This window comes from Bubalus kerabau, chromosome 21 (assembly GCF_029407905.1).
Source record: "Bubalus kerabau isolate K-KA32 ecotype Philippines breed swamp buffalo chromosome 21, PCC_UOA_SB_1v2, whole genome shotgun sequence".
In the NCBI taxonomy this organism is placed as follows: domain Eukaryota; kingdom Metazoa; phylum Chordata; class Mammalia; order Artiodactyla; family Bovidae; genus Bubalus; species Bubalus kerabau.
The window spans coordinates 19,848,665-19,870,535 of record NC_073644.1 but is presented as its reverse complement, the minus strand read 5'-3'; the positions used below and the strand labels follow the sequence as shown (position 1 = coordinate 19,870,535).

Below are 21,871 nucleotides of genomic sequence, written 5' to 3'. Positions count from 1 at the left end.
TTATGATCTAAAGCACATCCCTTAAATTATACAATGGAAGTGACAAATAAAGATTGGATATTCTACAGAAAATTAGAAAAAGTATAATATGACCATGAACCTAGAGAGAAATCTTTGTATCAAAACAATGAAGAATATACTGATGAAAATGATCTTGGGATCATGAAGAAGCTCAGTGGTGGCTGTCCTCCTGTAGATCTGGGATGATGCCTGGAGATGCAGTTACACACCTGGGCTCATTGAACAATAGGGTTGATAGCATCCCCATATGGAAAACATCAGGCTTCGGTGTTTAACTTTTAATAAGCAGCTAAGTCATAGTGACAGCCAGGGAATGCATATCTGTAGAGAGCTATGAAGATGGTTCATAGAGAAAGGCATCCCCATGGGCAAGATAGACAGACTTCCAACAATATATTGCTAATGTACACAGAAAAGAGCAAATCAAGTATGGGTAATCAGGAAGGTAAAGGCTGCTGCCTCAATTAAAAAAAATCATGATTCCCTTACCAAAATTTCAGATTTCATCCACTTTTCTTTTTCTACTGTAATCCATTAACTGAAAGAGAAACTACTTGATCCCTGGGGAAAACAATCCTACAACACCATGGGAAATATATATGGTAATGATGCCTTCAGTCTTTCCCCAAAGAGATCAGACCAGATGAACAAGAACTGGCAAGTACATTGAAGGCCTTTGGGGAGACAATTCTTCACGGGTCTCTAGCGTTTCTGCATGTTAACAAGCAGAGGCACTGACTGCATTTGTTCTGGACTATCTAGAGCAAAGGGTAGGTCTGCTTTCTGTATAGGATAATAAAGGCAAAGTCCTCTCTGAGATATAGATCATGTAGGCTTACTGCTTATTTTAAAAGACTTTGGTTCATTAAACTCAGGGTTCCTTCATCATGATGCAAACCTACTGGTGCACAGCATTCACCAAGGCCCCTTCATAAGATCACAATACACTTTAGTGGCAATGAAAACTGAGGCAAACATAGTGTTCACAATGCTTGCTAAGTTGTGGTTAACACAATCCTTCATCTATGATACAGGGGTTTTGTGTCTTCATCTAGTATCCACAAAACTGTTACAAGCCAACAATTGCAACTTGCAAGTTGGAGGAAATCTCAAATCCTTTACAGTTCTTAACAAGGACTCCATAAGATTTAGAGACTTGCCACATGAATAAAGTCTTTCCTGCTAAATATTCTGGAGCATAAGATATCAGTATATGCCTCACCTCCCTATATTAACAAGGAGGCATGATATCTCCTCTGTCTTTTTGGGTTCTAGAAACTATATTTTCTACATTTCAGAATATTCCTGAATATATCTGATTACATCAGAATATATCTGATGACATTAAAGGATGCCAAATTTGGTAGAGTCCAAAATTGGAAGAGATTCTGTAGCACATCTAGGCTATGATATATATGCAGTGCCTCTTTTAGAGACAGATGCTGTATGGAGTACATGGAAACCCTAGTAGGAGAATCACAATGTAGCCCACTACATTGTGCACAACCATACGAGCTATAACAGAATTATATGCCTTTCATAAAATATTTCCTTGCTTGAAATAAGGCAAGAGATAAACAACTATGTGCCATGAAGTGGGCTTGAGACCAGAAGTGCCCATTAAGAGCTAATATCACCAACTTGTGTGGTTGGGTATTATCAATATTGATCCATTTTAAGATAGAAGAAGTACATTAAATGAGTCATCAACAAGTGTGGAGGTCAAAAGTAAGATGCATTAGTAGATGTCCCAGATCCTGTGTCACCCATTAGTGCCTCTTCCTTAGCCCACACCTATGATTATATGAGTCCAACCCCATATGATCAGCCAATAGAAGAAGAAAAAAGCCAAATTTATTCCATAGATTGATTGACTCAGTCTATGCGCACAAACCAAAAACAGATTGTAACTGCAATTCATTTCTTCTCAGAGGTTTCCATAGAAACAGTGGTGAGTAGAAACACCACCAATGATACATTACTTGACTGTTTGGAGCCATGGAACTGGAAGAAGAAAGGTAAGAAAATTAGGATGAGTCAGAAGAAGAAGCATGAGGAAAGACCTATGTGTGTGGTCAAAATGTGTGAATACCTTTGTAATGCATGTTAATACCAGTTGGAGAACATTTGTTTCAGAAAAGTCACCACAAAACCTTGTAGACAGAGTAAGTTAGCTGATGTTAGGCACCTTTGGTGACTGGGCACCTAATGCAGAACTAGACAAAGCAAAGTAATTTTATCATTTTTAAAAAATCTATCTACTACTTTTTCAATGCATTGTGTATTCATTTCATCACTTTGATTAGGTTAACATTCACTTGGATAAAAGAACCCTGGCTCTGCTATGGGATTCCATCTTCTCAGTGGCCTTTTTCCCATTTTGATCATTACAACAATCTTTATGGAGAAATAGGCAAAAGATGCCCACGATTGAAAGGGTGAAATAGTCACAAAAGTTAAGAAATTTGATAAAAGTCTTTATGCTTCCTAACCCTTGAACTGAAATCACTACATATATTCTTGAAACCATTTCCACACTTTCGTTTGAGAGAACAGAATCCACTGAACGCTCATTTTGTTCCCCAGAAGATAGAATTGAAGAGTTAGGTACAGTGTCAGGAATATCTTTCTATCATCTATAGAACATGAGAACACAGGATATAGGGTCCAAATGGTTATTGATCAAATGTTAGATTTAAGCATGGACAAATAATTTAGCCTTCTTGAATCTAAGTCTCTCTTTATTTTTTTTTCAAATGGTTTAAGTAACATAATTTAAAGGAACTATTTATGCATGATCCTCTATATAGAAACCATTAAATAATTTTAATCTAATAATGGTATTTGTAATTTCTATACTAAAATAGGATTAGTGATGGTTAAAACAGAATGTTGTGAGGATTAAAAAATAAATATATTTTGTTACATTTGATGCACCAAAATATTATTTTATCTTAATTATTCTCTGGTGATATTATTAAAAGATGAATCTTATTTACATTATGATCACACTTTGTATTAACTCAGTATTTATTTAAACACATTTCTTATTTTCTTACCATGAAAATAATAATTCAACTTTTTAACTGATAGTTTAGTAGTATCAAACACAGTAGTTCAATTTGGGACTGACTGGAATTTTGTGATAATTCAGACAATGGTATATTGGAATAAACTTTGCATGGAATAAAAGTGTATTGAGAAAATGGAGAAAGTAAGTAGTACCAAAAAGTGCTTAAGAGGACAAATCCTTGCAATTTTTAAATCATTCCTGCCAATATGAATAATATTAAGAACTGAAAATGTGTTCAGTTCAGTTCAGTCACTCAGTTGTGTCTGACTCTTTGCGATCCCATGGACTGCAACACACCAGGCCTCCCTGTCCATCACCAACTCCTGAAGCTTGTTCAAACTCATATGCATTGAGTCAGTGATGTCATCCAACCATCTCATCCTCTGTTGTCCCCTTCTCCTGCCTTAAATCTTTCCCAGCATCAGGGTCTTTTCCAATGAGTTAGTTCCTTGCAGAAGGTGGCCACAGTATTGGAGCTTCAGATGCATCATCAGTCCTTCCAATGAATATTCAGGACTGATTTACTTTAGGATGGACTGGCTGGATCTCCTTGAAGTCCAAAGGACTCTCAAGAGTCTTCTTCAACATCCCACAGTTCAAAAGCATCAATTCTTCGGCGCTCAGCTTTCTTTATAGTCCAACTCTCACATCCATTCATAACTACTGGAAAAACCATCGCCTTGACCAGATAGACCTTTGTTGACAAAGTAATGTCTTTGCTTTTTAATATGCTGTCTAGGTTGGTCATAGCTTTTCTTCCAAAGAACAATTGTCTTTTAATTTCATGGCTGCAGTCACCATCTGCAGTGATTTTGGAGCCCAAGAAAATAGTCTCTCACTGTTTCCATTCCATTCCATATTTGCCATGAAGTGATGGGACCGGATACCATGATCTTAGTTTTCTATGTGTAGGCACTAACCAAATTGTTTTATTTAGAATGTGTAGTCGCTACCTAAATTGTTTATTTTTATCAGTATTATACATGCTTTTAGTTTTTATTTTATAAAATATCATAGATATTTTAAAGAATTCATTATTTTTGTTTTAAAGAATTCTTTAAAGTTTTAAAGAATTCATTATTTAAAAAGAAGTTTTCTGACCCCCTTTCCATGTCCCCTTTTCTTATTCATTGTTGTTGTTGTTAAGTCATTAAATTCCATCCAACGTTTTGAGACCTTATGGACTATAGCATGCCAGGCTCCTCTCTCCTCCACTGTCTCACAAAGTTTTCTCAAATTCATGTCCGAGTTGGTGATGTTATCTAGCAATCTTATGCTCTGTCACCCCCTTTTCCTTTTGCCTTCAATCTTTCCCAGCATCAGGGAATAGGCCTGATGAGTCTGCTCCAATGAGTCTGCTCTTCACATCAGGGGACCAAACTATTGGAACTGCAGCTTCAGCCATAGACCTTCAGTGAATATTGAGTTGATTATCAGAATTGACTGGTTCAATTTCCTAACTGCTCAACAGACTCTCCAGAATCTTCTCCAGCACCAAAATTTGAAAGCATCAATTTTTTGGTGCTCAGCCTTCCTCATAATCCAACTCTCACATCAGTATTTGAATACTGAAAAACAAACAAACAAAAAAAGCATAGCTATGACCATACAGACTTTTGCCAAGGAAGTGATATCTAGGCTTAATATTCTAAGTTTGTCATATCTTTCCTTCCAAGGATCTAGCATTGTTTAATTCAGTGACTTCAGTCATTCTCCACAGTGATTTTGGTGCCCGAGAAAATAAAGTCTGTTACAGTTTCCATTTTTTCCCGTTTATTTGCCATGAAGTGATGGGACTAGATGCCATGACCTTAGTTGTTGTTGTTCTTTAATGTTAAGTTTTAAGCCAGCTTTTTCACTCTCCTCAGTCACCTTCATAAAGAGGCTCTCTAGTTGCTCTTTATTTCTGCTATTAGAGTGGCATTATCTGCATATTTGAGGTTACTGATATTTTTCCCAGTAATCTTGATTTCAGCTTGTGATTCATCCAGCCTTGCATTTTGCATGATATACTCTGCATACAAGTTAAATAAATAGGGTGACAATATACAGCCTTGGCATACTCCTTTCTCAAGTTTGAACCAATCCATTGTTCCATGTCCACTTCTAACTGTTGCTTCTTTACCTTCATACAGGTTTATCAGGAGACAGGTAAGTTGGTCTGGTATTCCCAGAATTTTCCACAGTTTGTTGTGACCCACAAATTCAAAGATTTTTAGCATAGTCAATGAAGCAGAAGTTTTCTAGGATCCACTTGCTTTCTCTGTGAGCCAACAGATGTTGGAAATTTGATCCCTGGTTCCTTTGCCTCTTCAAAACTCAGGTTGTACATCTGGAAGTTCTTGGTTCACATACAGCTGAAGCCTAGCTTCAGCTTGAAGGATTTTAAGCATACTTGCCAGCATGTGAAAGAAGCACAATTGTATGGTAGTTCAAACATTCTTTGGTATTGCCTTTCTTTTGGATTGGAATGAACACTGACCCTTTCCAGTCCTGTGAACACTGCTGAGTTTTCCAAATTTGCTGGCATATTGGGTGCAGCACTTTAACAGCATCATCTTTTAGTATTTGAAATAGCTCAGCTGGAATTCCATTACCTCTATTAGTTTTGTTCATTGTAATGCTTTGTAAGGCCCACTTGACTTCACACTCCAGAATGTCTGGCTCTTGGTAAGTGACTACACCATCCATGGTTATTCAGGTCGTTAAGACATTTTTATGTACAATTCTTCTGTGTCTTCTGGCTACCTCCTGTTAATCTCTTTTGCTTCTGTTAAGTCCTTACCATTTCTGTCCTTTATTATGGCCATTCTTGATATTTACAATTTTCTTGAAGAGATCTCTAGTCTTCTGCACTATCTTATTATCCAGAGAAAATAACTTTTTTCTTTTTTAAAAGATCTATTTTCTGTTTTCTCCTACATCTCTAAATAATGTTTTTTTTTTTTTTTTAATTTTGTGATTCTTTGGAAAAAGGAGATCTTAACAATCTTTCTCTCCCCATTTTCCCTCAAGTAGGTATCCTCTTACTGGACAGCTACATGGGTAAAATAATGAGATTAAGAACTTTCTTTGGCATATATAGTAGCAATATGTTTTTTTTATTTTTTGGATCTATCTCTTATGGCAAAAGAAATAAAAGCAAGAATAAACAAATGGGATTCTGTTCACTTAGCAGATTTTGCCCAACAAAGGAATTCATTGACAAAATCAAAAGAAAGCAGAATAACAAAAAATACTTGAAGATTAAATGATCAACAAGGGATTAATGTCAAAAATATATAAATAGGTCATACAACTCAATATAAAAAAATTATCTAATGAAGAAATGAGCAGAAGACCTGAGTAGACATTTCCCCCATGGTCCACAAACACATAAAAAGATCATCAATATCATTAATTATTACACAAATGCACATCAAAACCACAATAACATATCACCTCATATTGGTGAAAATCAGAAATTTGATTATTAGGAAGTCTTCAAATAATAAATGATGACTAGGGTGTGGAGAAAAGAAAACTCTAGTATACTGTTGATAGGGATGTAAACTGATGCAACCACTGTGGAAAATAGTATGGAGGCTTCTCAAATAAATTAAAATAGAACTACCATGCATACATGCCAAGTTGCTTCAATCGTGTCTGACTCTTTCATGACCCTATAGACAGTCATCCAGGCTCCTCTGTCCAGCAAGAATACTGGATTGGATTACCATTCCCTTTTCCAGGGGATCTTTCTGACCCAGGGATTGAACTCATGCCTCTTATGTTTCTTGCATTGGCAGGTGGGTTCTTTACCACTAGCACCACCTGGGAAGCCCTAGAATCACCATATGATACAGCAATTCAACTCCTAGGTATATACACAGAAAAAAAAAATGAAAACCCTACTTCAAAAAGATGCATATACATTAATATTCATAGCAGCACTATTTATAATAGACAAGACATGGAAGTGACTTGTGTCCATCAACAGATTAATAAAGTTAGAATTTATATATACATGTGTGTATATATATATATATATATATATATATACATATTATTCATTACCACCAAGCCAAGAATATACAGAAGAACTGTACAAAAAAGGTGTTAATGACCAATGATGTCATCAGTCCCCTAGAGCCAGATATTCTGGAGTAGAAAATTAAAGAAGACTTGCTCTTTAGAATAAAAGTTATGACAAAACCTAGACAGTGCTTGAAAAAGCAGAGACATGACTTTGCCAACAAAAATCCATATAGTCAAACCTATGGTTTTTCCAGTAGTCATGTACAGATGTGAAAATTGGACCATAAAGAAGTGTGAGCACTGAAGAATTGATGCTTTCGAAATTTGGTGCTGGAGAAGACTGTAGAGAGTACCTTGGACAGCAGGGAAATCAAACCAGTCAATCCTAAAGGAAATAAACCCCAAGTAATCATCTGAAAGGATGGATGCTGAAGCATGAAGCTCCAATACTTTGGCCACTTGATGCAAAGACTCAACTCGTTGGAAGACCCTGATGCTGGCAAAGATTGAGGGCAGGAAAAGAAGGGGACACCAGAGGATAAGATGGTTGGATGGCACCATCGATTTAATGGACATGAGTTTGAGCAAACTCTAGGAGATAGTGTAGGTCAGGGAAGCCTGGTGTGCTGCAGTTCATGGGGTTGCAAAATGTCAGATATGACTGAGCTACACACACACACATTTAATTCAGTATTTAGTTTTAGTATTAATTCAGTATTTAGTTTTAGTATTAATTCAGTATTTAGTTCAGTTTCAGTTCAATTGCTCAGTTGTGTACTCATCCATAAAAAATATTGAAATTCTTCCATTTCCAGCAACTTGGATGGATCTAGAGAATATTATGCTTTGTGAAATAAGTCAGACAGAAAAAGACAAATGCTGCATGATACCACTTATATGTGGAATCTAAAAATTAAAACAAATGTGTATACCAAAACAGAAACAGACTTACAGATATAGAAACTAGAGCTAGTAGTTACCATTGGGGAGAGGGAAGGAGTAAGGGATTAAGAAATACAAATTGCTATATTTAAAAAAATTAGCAACAAGGATATACTATATAGCACAGAGAATTATAACCATTATCTTTCACAAATTTTATTAAAGTTATTTAATAACTAACATTAGTTATATGATATATTATTATAACATATTATAAATTATAATATTATATATTATATTATATAAGTATAACCTAAAAATACTGAAAATAAAATTACTGAAAATCTGTAAAACTACTGAATCACTATGTTGTTCACTTGAAACTATGATATTATAACTCAACTAACTTTAACAAATATATATAGTCATATATATATTTATGTACATTTGCACTGCTTCTATATCTCCATCATCTAAAGATAATTGTCACAATTTGGATTATATCTGTAGTAAATAATTTAAGTATTTTATACTTTTTGCCTTTGCATTAGTATTTTTCCCTTTTGTCTTGTGTTTATTTTAGTTTTTTTTTAAGTTAATTTTCTAATTAAATTGTTTTCATCCTTTCCTTATTTTGTTTAAATTTTGTTTTAATACATTAAGATCCTTTAGGAATTTTCTCCATGTCATCTTCTCATCTTCTGATTTGCTTCAGTCTTGTTGACTGGTCTCTAGAACTACTAGAACTCTAGAACTGGTGTCCACTTATCTTTCCAGTAAGTGGAAATGCCCCTTCATCGTCATCCAGGGGATTTCCTCTGCTTCACTAATTTGTGTCAGAACCAATGTACCATTATGGCATATTTAATTTTGTGGCTTATTTTCTTGTTTTTTCAAGGCATATTATGCCATCATTTTGTAAGAAAGGGCCATGGAAAGAAAATTTTAGCAATCTCACATGTCAAAATATCCTACCTTTGCTTTTGATTGACTGGGATGAATTACACTGTCATAGATTGGAAATAATTTCATCTCAGAATTTTAAAAAGATTTCCACATTGTCTTTTATTTTCTCAGTTTTATTTGTTTTATTTTATTTTAAGTAATCTAATGCCATTTTGATTCTCAATTTTGTGTATGCACACTTACTTACTTGATGCCCACGTCATTCTTAAATTCAAAATATTGTGTTTTTGTAAAGGTATATATTCATTTGTTTTCTTGAGCCCTTTCAACCTGGAAGCTCAACTTACTTGGTTCTCTAGAGTTACTTTTATTGGAATAAAATTGCTTTATAATGTTGTTCCAGTTTCTGTTGTACAGTGAAGTGAATCAGGTACATGTATACATATATCCCCTCCCTCTTGGCCCAGTCTCCTACCTCCTAATCCCAGCCGTCTAGGTCATCAAAGGCACTGAGTTGAGCCTCCTGTGCTGTATAGCAAGTTCCCACTATCTTTTTTTTTTTTTGATTCCTTTGTTTTCTATGTTTATTCACTTTTGAGCTCTATTATGCAGATGTTAGATTTCCTGTACTGGTCTTGTAATTTTCATATTGTTTCCCTATTATTTTAACCTCATTCTTCTGCTCCCTTCTTTATGAGATTATTTTTCAAATTTATTTTTCCATTTTATTATTACATTTTTCATTTCTTCTATTGTGATTTTTATTTCCTTAAGCTCATATTTATTCTTTTAAATTGTCTCTTTCCTATTTCAAAGATTATCTATCTTTAGTTTAACTGGAAACTGATCTTTTTTCTTCCTTAGGGTAGTAAATATATTTCGTTCATAGTCTCTTTTCCCACCTTTTTGTTCTTATTTGTTTATTTGTTCTGGCTTCTCTCCTGTTTAACATTTGCTATCTTCTTGTAACATAATATTAAAAGACATAACTAGAGTATCTGAATTCATTGTATGGGAATCTTCAACTCTTAATGTCCACACAGAGTATTCTAGTTTTGTTGTTTCACTGAGCAATCATCTATCTAGATCAGCACATTTAGAAAACTTTCCATGAGCCAGTCATGTTTCTCAGAAAAATCCCCTGATTTCTTCTGCCTGTTAGTCAGCAAATTGGCTGAAAGTCCTGAGATTAGGTTGGAAAAGAAGGCTAAGAGTTTTAATGACCACTAACATCATTGCTTACAGTATGGCACACCTTCCCACAATTGTGCTCAACAGCATCCTGTGTAGAGACCACTGCTTACCATCTTTAGAACATAAAATTCCCATCTTCCAATAGGCTGAGAGGTGGTAATTACTTTACTATGCAAATATGGTAAGGAATCTGAGAAGAGTCTAAGTCAGTGTTTCTCAGTGGGGATGTTTATTGGCATCTGGGACTGGACTATTCCCTGTTAGGTGCAACTGTCACACATACTGCAGAAATAGATCATCACTGATCCTAGTCCACCAAATGTCAAAAGCATCCCTCCCTTCATCATTGTACCATACAATGCTGCTGCCCGCTACTCCCTGGAGAGGACACTGTCTAGGTTGAAAAGTGATTTCTGAACACACTTTTCCAATGTTATTACATTATTCCCAATATAAATCCCTCCCAAAGATACCATTGATTCTTGAGGTTTTTAACAATTCTGCCAGGGTGCCACCAGTTCTGGAGGTTTATAGAATTTCTTCATGTAAATTGAATTGCTTCTTTAATTTATCCAGTGCTAGTTTTGAATTCAGCTTTTCGGGGTCTAAGCATTTAGTATCCATCAACTTTCCAGAGCCCAAAATGTTATTGCTGTTGTTTCCCTTTCATTTTTCATTTTGTTAGTTGGTATAATCTTAAAAGATTCCCTTAGTGTCATTTTAGTGAGGGCTCAGCACGGAATAGAAGCTAATGAACACATCCAATCTATTCTTTTTAGCTTTTGCTGTAAATCCCTTTTGTGTACTGTTTCATTTCTGTCCACAAAAACTATCTGAGGAAAGAACTCATCTTTGTGTTTTAGCCAAGGAAACTGAGGCCTTCAGGTATACTCCTTGACTATGTAGTTCAGCTGTTAAGAGACGGAAGCACATTTTAAGCCAATGATCTGACACTCTGCTGCCTGCTCTCAGAGGTTTTTCGAGGAATGTTGTTTGTTTGCCTGTGGGAAATGGGTGAGCATAATGTGAAGAGGAGCCTGGGGGTAAGCTGCAGTTTCAAGAATTGAAGTATGAATCCTCTCCCAACTTATCACAGGCCATGAAGAATTAGAGGCTCATTTTCCTTTGGTCCTCTAAACCTTGCTATTCTACATGAACAGAGCCCTACATGGCCTAGAATGTCAGCTTGTTTTAGAAAATCTCTTTAGACTGTGACATTTGTGAATGACCTTCACCACCCCACTTCCCTTTGCTTGGGCTCCATGTCTTCTCTCTGTTACTCATTATTGGATGGAAAATTTTAAATATCACTTTTTGAGGCAGTTAACTATCCCTTGCCACCGCTGCCGCTAAGTCGCTTCAGTCGTGTCCGACTCTGTGCGACCCCATAGACGGCAGCCCACCAGGCTCCCCCATCCCTGGGATTCTCCAGACAAGAACACTGGAGTGGGTTGCCATTTCCTTCTCCAGTGCATGAAAGTGAAAAGTGAAAGTGAAGTAGCTCAGTCGTGTCTGACTCTTAGCGACCCCATGGACTGTAGCCAACTATCCTTTAGAAGGTAGTAAACTATCTTCTAAAACTAATTCCCTTACACAAAAATCACTGCTTACATTTTTAGGGAATTTGTACTCCTCTGAATCCCATATGAGAGCTCTACAAGTTTATAGATTCTTTTATTTTAATAACAGTTGAACTATATTCTGAAAAGCACCCATCCCACATGTTACTTTTTTGTATATGAGAACTAGAAAGACTAACATTTTTCCCCAGGACTTTTAAAATATGCTTTTGAAAAAGAGCCTTTGAAGCTACTGTAGGCAAAAGTTATTTTAAGTCTCTGTTACCATGTTTTTTCTTTTTTTTTTTCCTTCTGTTCTAATGAACAAGTGAACTTCTAAAAATTTCAGCTTCTAATAGTGGCTATGAGAAAGAAACTAGAAATAAAGCTGTGTTGAGGCTTGCTCTATTTCATGGGACTTTCTAGAGGATTCTCTGTTGATAGAATAGAATAACTTCAACATTCACCAATTTTTCTCCTGATATATTATATAGCTCAGGCCATCTGCAATAGGTTTCCTTTACTTATTATGCTGTGATGATTGATTTTGTGTGTCTGGTCCTTGGGGTGCCCTGATATTTGGTCAAGATTACTAATACGTATTTTTGAGGGTGTTTTGGATGGGATTAACATTTAAATTGGTAAACCAAGTAAAGCAGATTGCCCTCACTTTTGTAGATGGGCCTCAGATAATCCACTGAATATCTGAATAGAAGAAAAAGGTCACCTTTTCTTACTACCCTGAGTAAGAGAGAATTCTTCCTGTTAGACTGATTCATTGGAGACATAAACTTTTTTCTTGTCTTTGAACTTACACAGAAACATTAGTTCTTCCTGGGTTTCAAGCCTAATGGCCTTCAGACTGGAACTACACCACTGACCCTGTTCTTTAGATCTTCAGGCTTGAGCTGGTATTAACAATCACTTCTCCTCAGTCCCCAAACTGTCAACTTGCCCTGGAGATCATAGGATTCATCAGCGTCAATAATTGCATAAGCTAGCTAGATAGCTATTCATATATATTGTACATAATTCAGATACACACACACACACACACACACACACACACACACACATATAGAAGCCCAGGTGGCACAGTAGTAAAGAATCCACCTGTAAATGCAGTAGACGCAAGAGATGCAGTTTGATACCTGGGCCAGGAAGATCCCTTGGAGTAGGAAATGGCAACCCACTCCAGTGTTCTTGCCTGGAAAATTCCATGGATTCCATGGACAGAGGAGCCTGATGAGTCTATGGGATCACAGAGTGTGGGACACACCTGAGCACTATCCACACACACGTATATATGTTTATTTCCTATTGGTTCTATTTCTCTGGAGAACACTAAGACATATATGTTAGAGAGGAGGAGATTTAATGGAGAGGAAGAAAAATCATTTAAACTTTAAGGATGGTGCACACTTTCCCTTTCAGAATAAAAGATGCCCAGTGCCATGGTGAAAGCTGCACCAGTAAACCCAGCATGGTCTTCAGACCAGAGTTCTGTGAAATGTCATACCGTGTACAGAGTTATCACTTCACTGGATTATAGCAAGTCAAATATGTAATTTATCTGCCGGTCAAATCAGCATCCTAGCTTTGCTTGTTACATGACAGCATTTTTTTCTCTTAAATTTGAATGGGAAGAAAGAAATATTTTTTTTCTTTCCATTATATCAGTGATTTTATAAATTTAAGGATCCAAAGAAGATGTATTATAAATATATAATTGTTTAAATGTTCTGTTTTCTGCCATTTGATATATCAATAAGTATAAGAAATCATACATCAGAAGAGTTGAATCCAAATGCCAGTTCTTTTCCTGTTAGTTACATGAATTAAGCTAAATCACTCATCCTGTGTTTCATCTTCTTAAAATATTTAGCTATTTGGCTGTGTTGGGTCTTAATTGCAGCATGTCGGTTCTATTTACCTGATGAAGCATTGAACCCAGGGCCACCCGCATTAGGAGCACAGAGTCTTAACCACTGGACCACTAGGGAAGTCCTCTCATTTTTTTTTCTTTTGTTAACTATAGAAGCTAATACCTTACACTGATTTTCTTATGAAGCACTTATGAAAAATAAGTGGGACAGTGTATACAAAGGGCTTCCTTGGTGGCCAAGATGGTAAAGAATCTGAAAGTACATGCAATATATTTTTATAATTACCATTAATACATTTTAATACCAAAAACTTAGAGGAACCAAAGGAATGGAAAATAATTTTGCTAAGAGGGGAAAGAAAACAGTTTTGTCTGTACAAAAAGAAGATGGATATCATTCATATCAAATGTCTAAAGTTATGACATTTCCTTTCCTATATGAGTCTGTGCACACTTAGGGTGATAGTTTAGTCACTAAGTCGTGTCAGCTATTTTGACCCCACGGACTGTAGCCTGCCAGGATCCTCTGTTCATGGGATTTCCCATATACTGGAGTGGGTTGTGGTATCCTTCTCCAGGGGATCTTCCTGACCCATGGATTAAACCCATGTCTCCTGCATCTCCTGCATTGGCAGGCAGATTCTTTGCCATTGAGCCACCAGGGAAATTAGACCTAATATTTGTGCCTGCAAGCATGTAGATATCTGTATCTGCAAGCATGTAGATTTACACAAACAGATTAGAACTGCTTGCTTCCTTTCTCTGAGCTTAGCTGGGATGGTTCCAGAATGAAAGGGATCCTGATTAATCTCCCAAACCACCTGCAGGCCTAAACATCAATGGAATTAGCTCAAAAAGCCTGAAAAAGACTCAAAGATTACAGAATGTTAGAGCTAGAAGCAATTATCAAAGCCAACTCTCCCTACCTCCATTTTGCAAACTTCTCAGATGCAGAGAGAAGTTTTGAGTTATCTACCCAAGTGCATTGGGGTAAATGAGAGAGCAGGAATTCCAAGTGGGCTTCATAACTGTCCATCCATGGCCCACCTGTTCTCCTCACCTCACACTGCTCTGGCGGTGGTGTCCATTTCCATGTCTGGAGGATGCAGTCAGGATCTGCTGCCAGTGGCTTCCTTGACGCCTTCTCAGCTCAGCTCATTTTGCACATGAAAGATATTTCTGGCCTGGAGCTTGGTTAACAACTGTTTGGAAAGAGGACACAAAAACTGTCTTTTGGACCTTGGAGAAAGATGATGATTAGAAGTAGTGGAAGATATGAAAAAATATGAGCTAGTTTCATTTTCTGAGAACTCATTTCTTAGAAAAGTCACTCTCCAGGTTCAAGTGGGTGTGGGAAGGAAGTGTGTTCCACTTATGGTACCTGTTCCTGATCTTTTTACTGTCTCCATATCTTTGTCTTTTTCAGAATGTCGGATAGTTGGAGTCACATGGCCTTTTCAGATTGACTTCTTCCACTTAAAAATGTGCATTTAAGGTTCCCCCATGTCTGGTTTCCTGGATTGATGGCTCATTTGTTTTCAGTGCTGAATAATAGTCAACTGTGTGGATATACAACAATTTACTTATTCATCATTTGAAGGATGTTTGGTCACTTCCAAGTTGGCAATTGTGAATAAAGCTGCTATGACTATCCATGTGCAGGTTCTTTTGTGAACATAAGTTTTCAAGTTCTCTGGGTAAATATCAAGGAGTATGATTTTTAGATCATATGATAAGAATATGTTTACTTTAATAGGGGATGCCTATAAGACTGTCTTCCAAAATGCCTGAACCATTCTTCATTCCCACCACCACTGGATGAGAGTCCTGTTGATCCATATATTCACCAGCATTTGGTGTTGTCAGTTTTCTAGATTTTGGCCATGCTAATAGGTATGCAGTGATATCTTGTCAATTTAATTTGCATTTCCCTGATGACATATGAATTGGAGTATCTTTTCATATGCCTGTTGATCATGAGTATATGTTCTTTGGTGACATGTCAAGTTAAGATCCCTAGCTTATTCTTTAATTGATTGATTGTCCTCTTAATACTGAGTTTAAGAATTCTTTGTCTGTTTTGGATATTAGTCCTTTATCAGATGTGTATTTTGTAAATATTTTCTCCCAGTCTGTGGCTTCTCTTCTCATTCTCTTGACAGTGTCACTGAGCAGAGCAAAATTTTTAATTTTAATGAAGTCTGTTATTGATTCTTTCTTTCGTGGACTGTGAATTTGACAATGTATCTAAAAGTCATTGCCATATTCATTTTATCTAAAATGTCTACTATATTATCTTCTAGTTTTATACTCTATATTTAGGTCAGTGATACAGTTTGAGTTAATTTTTGTAAAAAGTATATAAAGTCTTTGTCTAGTTGTTTTTTTTTGTTGTTGTTTTTGTTTTTTTTCTTTGGTATGTGGATAGCTACTTGTCCTAGTGTAATTAACTGGATGCTTCTTCTTAACCAGACATTATGAAACTAAGGACTTTGGAATTAGCTTTGGTTCAGAGTGCAAAGTTCATTTCCTTTGTCTTATCATAGGACAAGGATCTGCTTATCATAGGACAAGGAAGCCACTGGCAGCAGATCCTTTCACTTTCCCTTTCTATTCTATTTCCCCAAACTATACAATTTATTTAAATTTTCAGATTTGTGTGCTTCCTCAGGACTACTTTAGAGGGCAGGAAAAGGTTATTTAAAGTTCCAAACTGTTCAGGAATTCATATTCTTGCTCTTATAGGATTGTTTCCACTTATAGAGTGTTTGAGGACAATGGGATTTGTTGCTTAAAAGGGAAGAGTCTTTACTGATTACATTTTCAATGCTGTCACCAGATTCTGTGGCATGATAGTAAGACTTTGAATTAGGATAAATAGGCAAGTTTTTTTGTTTGTTTGTTTGTTTTTTAAATTTTGGCTTCTCTCTCATTGTTTTTGCCATCAGTTCAGTTCAGTCACTCAGTCTTGTCTGACTCTTTGTGACCTCATGGACTGCAGCACATCAGTCCTCCCTGTCCATCACCAACTCCCAGAGTTTGCTCAAACTCACATCCGTTGAGTCGGTGATACCATCCAACCATCTCATCCTCTGCCATCCCCTTCTTCTCCAGCCTTCAATCTTTCCAGCATCAGGGTATTTTCCAATATGATTTTTGCCATAAATTCTCATTAAAAGTTCATAGCCCAGAGAAAAATTGTATGCTCTCTGGATAGCCTGCAATTTTCTGAAACTGAGTATTTACCAAGCCTTACTGTTTTTGTGGATAATGCTGCATTCAGACCTATAATTCCCATCACTATCACTATTAACACATACATAAAGAAAATTGGTCAGATGTGTTAAAGCAAATATGATAAATAGCCTATCTGTTCTCCATCTTCACATTAATTAGACCAGTAGCCAAAACTGTGAGCTCTGATACTCTTACTTTTTCTTGACGTTCTTCAGTTTTTGCTATCCTTCTCTTGACTTTGCCCTTGTGGCCTGTGTTATTTCTTGGCTTATTCCTTCAGTGAGAAATATCTAAATTCTAAGTGTCGATTCCTCATTCTGTGATCCAATACTTCCTACCTTTATTTTGAAAGCACACATCAAACAACACAACATCTTAGCGTTATCTGTCAAACAGCTCTGGATTATCTGCAGTAACTACTCCTAGAAGTGGTTCTGTCCAGTCAAATTGCCTGCTGTGCTGAAATTAACTGTGGCTTGCTCAGAGGAAGATATTAAATCTTACTTACATGTCATGCTTCGAGCAGAATTTTTTATTATTGTCTCCCCTACCTGTTTTCCCCACTTTCACATTTCTGCCATCACAATTTTAATGTTTCTCCATTTTTTGTTATCCTCCTTGGCAGCATTTCTTATATAAGACTCAATAGATATTGATCAGGAATTATGGATTTATTTCCAATTTTGGAGCCATCTTTGGATAGTTCTTCCTAAATTTTTAGGCACTGTAAGAATAAGATAAAGACAGATGTAAGATTCGAAGAAAAATTGCAGATAGGAACTATCCCCAGTCTCTTTACAGAATGCAAACTGTTTCCAAAAAGAGACACTGAGTTATATTCTACTCAAACCAAATGCATTTCCCTTTTATATCTTGAAGGGATATTAGATAGCTAGATCAATGTGTGTAATGTTTATTTCGATTTTTTTCTTCCTTGATTCTCTCACTTCCAACAATTTCATTCCATTTCCCATGAAGCTAACTTTGCTAAATACCTCATGCCTCAGACCCTATAAATACCCTCAAGACTTGTTTTTCTTTGTCTAATCCCTCTAGCCTTAACTAGAGGCTTTCCTTCACCATGTTTGATGTCCTAAAGCACAGAAGGCTTTAATCTAAATTCTCAGTTCAGAACCCTGAAATTGCTTAGGAAAAAATTCCCTAGGAAAACATCTGGGCATTCATTAGTTCAGTGACATTCACAAGTGCCATCATCTCTGCTTTTTCTCACGTAAGCTTGGAAAATCTCATGGGCGGAGGAGCCTGGTAGGCTGCAGTCCATGGGGTCGCTAAGAGTGGACACGACTGAGCGCCTTCACTTTCACTTTGCATTTTCATGCATCGGAGAAGGAAATGGCAACCCGCTCCAGTGTTCTTGCTTGGAGAATCCCAGGGGCGGTGGAGCCTGATGGCCTGCCGTCTATGGGGTCGCACAGAGTCAGACATGACTGAAGCGACTTAGCAGCAGCAGCAGCAGCTTCTCCATGCGAATTCCCTGCATCAGGCAGACTGGTCAGTCCAACGTCCCACCCAAAAAATTCCTGTTGGAGTTCAGCTTTGGTGTGTTACTCATTTCCACATGAATTCTGTCTTCCTGAGAAGTTTTAATTTTTCCTCTACTTAGATCTAATGCATCATGGAAATTATAATCAAAATTTTCAATTTTTATTTCTGTGTAAAGCCTTCTTTAGCAATCTAAACGAATTCTCCTCCTCTTATCTTCAGTCACTTTTATTGCTTGCATTAATCATGTTGGCATGACTTAATCATTAGTGATTCTAGTTATTTGTTCACATATCTCTTTTGTTTGCCCTGCTGTATGCTTTACCCTGCCCCACAAAGCAGTCAGAGTAAGCTCCCTGTTAGACATATCTGATTGCATCTTCCCTTGGTCTAAAAACTCCAGCAGCTCTCCACTGAAGCTAGGGTAAAGCCCCCATACATATAAGAACCTTTACTACTTATTCGTGCCCACCTCTCTAGCTTTTTCTAAAACTGTGTCTGCTGTTTCCTCTCCTTCAAATTTGAAGTGACAGATCTACTTTACTGATTTTAGATTTCATCTCCTTACTACAAATAATCAGTCTTCAGATCCTTCCACTTCTACCTGCAAAATACCTTTGGAATCTACCTGTTCATCCTCATCCTTATTGCCACCATTCTAGAATATACCAACATTTATTCTTTTCTGGAAAAATCACTTACCCTTCTTTTATCCTGAGTGATTTTATAAATTAGAATGTTGAGTTTGAAGTGATTCTGAGTTATCAAAATAGATAAATCAATTTTGATATAAAATTTGAATATGGATATTCTGGGGTAAAAAGCAAAATGGGAGTCATTGTAAAATTTTTAACCATTCCAATAGATGACAGGAACAAGTGAGAGGGTAGACAATGAATCAAAAAGAGGGCATGAGTCAGAATACCAAAGATACTTAACATTTAATAAAAGGAATCTGAGAAAGGGCAGGCAGAGAAGGAGAGGAAAACCAATCTAGGTGGGTATCATGAGATAGAAGAGAGGCAAGAGAAAATAAAATATAAAATGAGATTTATAATTCTTAATCCTGATTCTGAAAGCAGATCCAATGCAGAAGAGGACTGAGATGAAAAGGGTAACAATTCTGTGAAAAAGAACAGGTCACACTTATTGTGATTTAGTATATGTCAAATACTTGGTCCATAATAGTTTATTTAAATTACATAATCCATGGGGGTAGCTTGCTGCCTATGAAGGGGGGGGTGGGAGTAAAGTGTGAAGATCTTTTGAGATGTAGGATAAAAGAGACTGTTTTGCTGTATGTGTGTGAGTGTGTGTGTGTGTGTGTGTGTGTGCACGTGTTTTCCCTTTTCCCAAGTTGGGAGAGACTTGAGTAAACTTAAGTGCTGATTGGCAGGATCTGTAGAAAATTAGGAGTTGCAGGGGAGAGAGGGGAAGATAAAGGAAGTGAGTTCAGACAAGAAGGCAGGAGGCAAGGGATGTAGAGCGCAGGTGGAAGGATGAGTATTGACCGCTAGCAGAAGCAACACAGTACCTTCTCCCTGAGCAGTGGCTGGATGGGAAGTTGACAAGTAGCAAAAGATGCCATTTCTTTGTAATATCTTCATCTGGAGGAAAATGTTGGTGATGAGATCATTTTTCTGGCAGTCAGATGTTAAAGCTCATAGAAAAAAGGAAAAAAAAAAAAAAAAGTGGAGTCAGTATCTCCTATCTCCACTTTCTTGCTACTTACTGTCTTGTTCATTAACCTCTGATTGCCAAGAGACTGACACCTTGGATCAATACAATGTTACCTGTCAATTTGACCTCAATAAACTGGAAAAAATAAAGGTCAAGAAGTGATCAATGCATTTGGCATCTGAAGATCTGGGTTCAGATTCCCCACCTTTGATGATTTTCTTACCATATAGGAATTAGCTCCTTTATGCTACTAAACTAAGTTCATAATGCTTGATTTAGAGGGTTGTCATGGCAGCACCTACCTGTTGCCTGCCACATAGTAGGCATTCCAAAGAATTATAGTTAAATATGAGTCTTCATTGCCTTTCCCCTCACTCCTTTAACTTATTTAATTAGAAATCAGTAATGAGCTATTTCAAAGCTTTCTGCCAACAGCATTATAAGGATAAAAAGGGGAAAAAAGAAAAAGCGTCAGTAAGTAGACAGTGCTATTCTCTGCAGAAAGCAAGGGCACTCAGACATAGTGCTCACCATGTGTGGGGCCATTAATGAAGCCTAGCTTCTTTTTCTCATCATTGCAGGCATTCAAAAGGAGAAAGTTCTTCTTGGCAAGGAAGTGCTATTTTCAGAGACAAGATTAGGCTCATTTTGGGAACCGCGCTTCTTCAGTCTCGGCACCTCTGAAGATTAGGTTAAAAGGTAAGAAGGAATGACTCAGAATAATTGCATTGCTTTACTGTGAACTTTAAGATCTTTTAGTGCAAGAGTTTTACAAGCAGTGATAGATAGTCATGGAGAGAGGAAAGTACAAACCCAGGGGACCAGAGCAGCAATGGATGACTGAATTTCACACAAAAAGAAGCTTGGCCAGCCTTGTTATTTTTTTTTTTTTAACCTCCTCCAATTTCACAGGAATACTTTTAATATACCATCATCTTCCCAGTTTCTGAAAACAGATTTTTTTTTTTCTTATTCACCTTCACTGTGTATGTCCTCTACAAAGCAGATTTTTAGAAATTCCATTCTGAGTTCAGGCATTTGAAAGTAAAACACATGTAAAGTTCAATTGTGAGTCTATAATTGGGAAAAATGCATCCCATAATGATATCTCTGAGCCAGAGCCTAATGTATTTCCTCTCAGCATTGATCAAGCAAACTATAGAAAAGCATTTATTGATCCCTTATTAAATTTTTAGCATAACGCCGAGCTATTTAGGAGATGCAGAAGAAATAAAACTAAGTAGTTCCTAAACTTAGGAGTTTACAGTCTACTTGGATGGAAGAGACATGGTTCAACTGCACACTTAGCAACAAGGAATACTAATATACCATCATAGTTATTGAAGCATGTATCTACTTGAACTTTCTTTTCATTTTCTTACTTGCTTACGTCTTGCTCTCCTCTCACATCCACACAGGTTCCAGAGGCAGAGATCTGGGGAAAATTATTTATTTCTCCTTTTTTTTATCTCCCACATCCAATCAATTGCCAAGTTCTATTGTTTCTGTTCCTAAATATCTCTGCAATGTGTCCAGTATATTTTGGTGCTTTTGTCATAAAGAGGCCACCATCTACTCGTACCTGGAATGCAATAGTTTGATAACTGGTTACTTGACTTTAAGCCACATCCTTTGCCAATGCATTCCACACAAATGAGCCAGAGTGACCTTTCTAAATGGCAAATACTACAGTGTCCTAAAGTTCACAGACAACTTCAATCTTTCACACATTTCCTCATGCCTGTTTAATTGATTCTGTTTAAAACCATATGATCACTCACACAGGCTTTTAAGAAGGAGACTGGATTCTTCATCATGGCATTTAGGCACTTGTTTCTCTGGAAGCTTGACTCAGGGGTCTTTTTTCTGACCACTCAACAAAAGGATGCACAATTCGGGCCCTTGGTGTTCCTT

The 21,871-nt window shown here is 36.8% G+C and overlaps 1 long non-coding RNA gene across 1 annotated transcript; it reads left to right on the top strand.

Annotated features, from left to right (window-relative positions):
- The first annotated feature begins 19,736 nt into the window (after positions 1-19,736).
- On the top strand, positions 19,737-21,671 carry LOC129636175 (uncharacterized). Its single transcript, XR_008706712.1, has 3 exons — positions 19,737-19,896; positions 20,539-20,656; positions 21,376-21,671. It is a non-coding gene; the product is annotated as an uncharacterized LOC129636175 (long non-coding RNA).
- Positions 21,672-21,871: the final 200 nt, after the last annotated feature.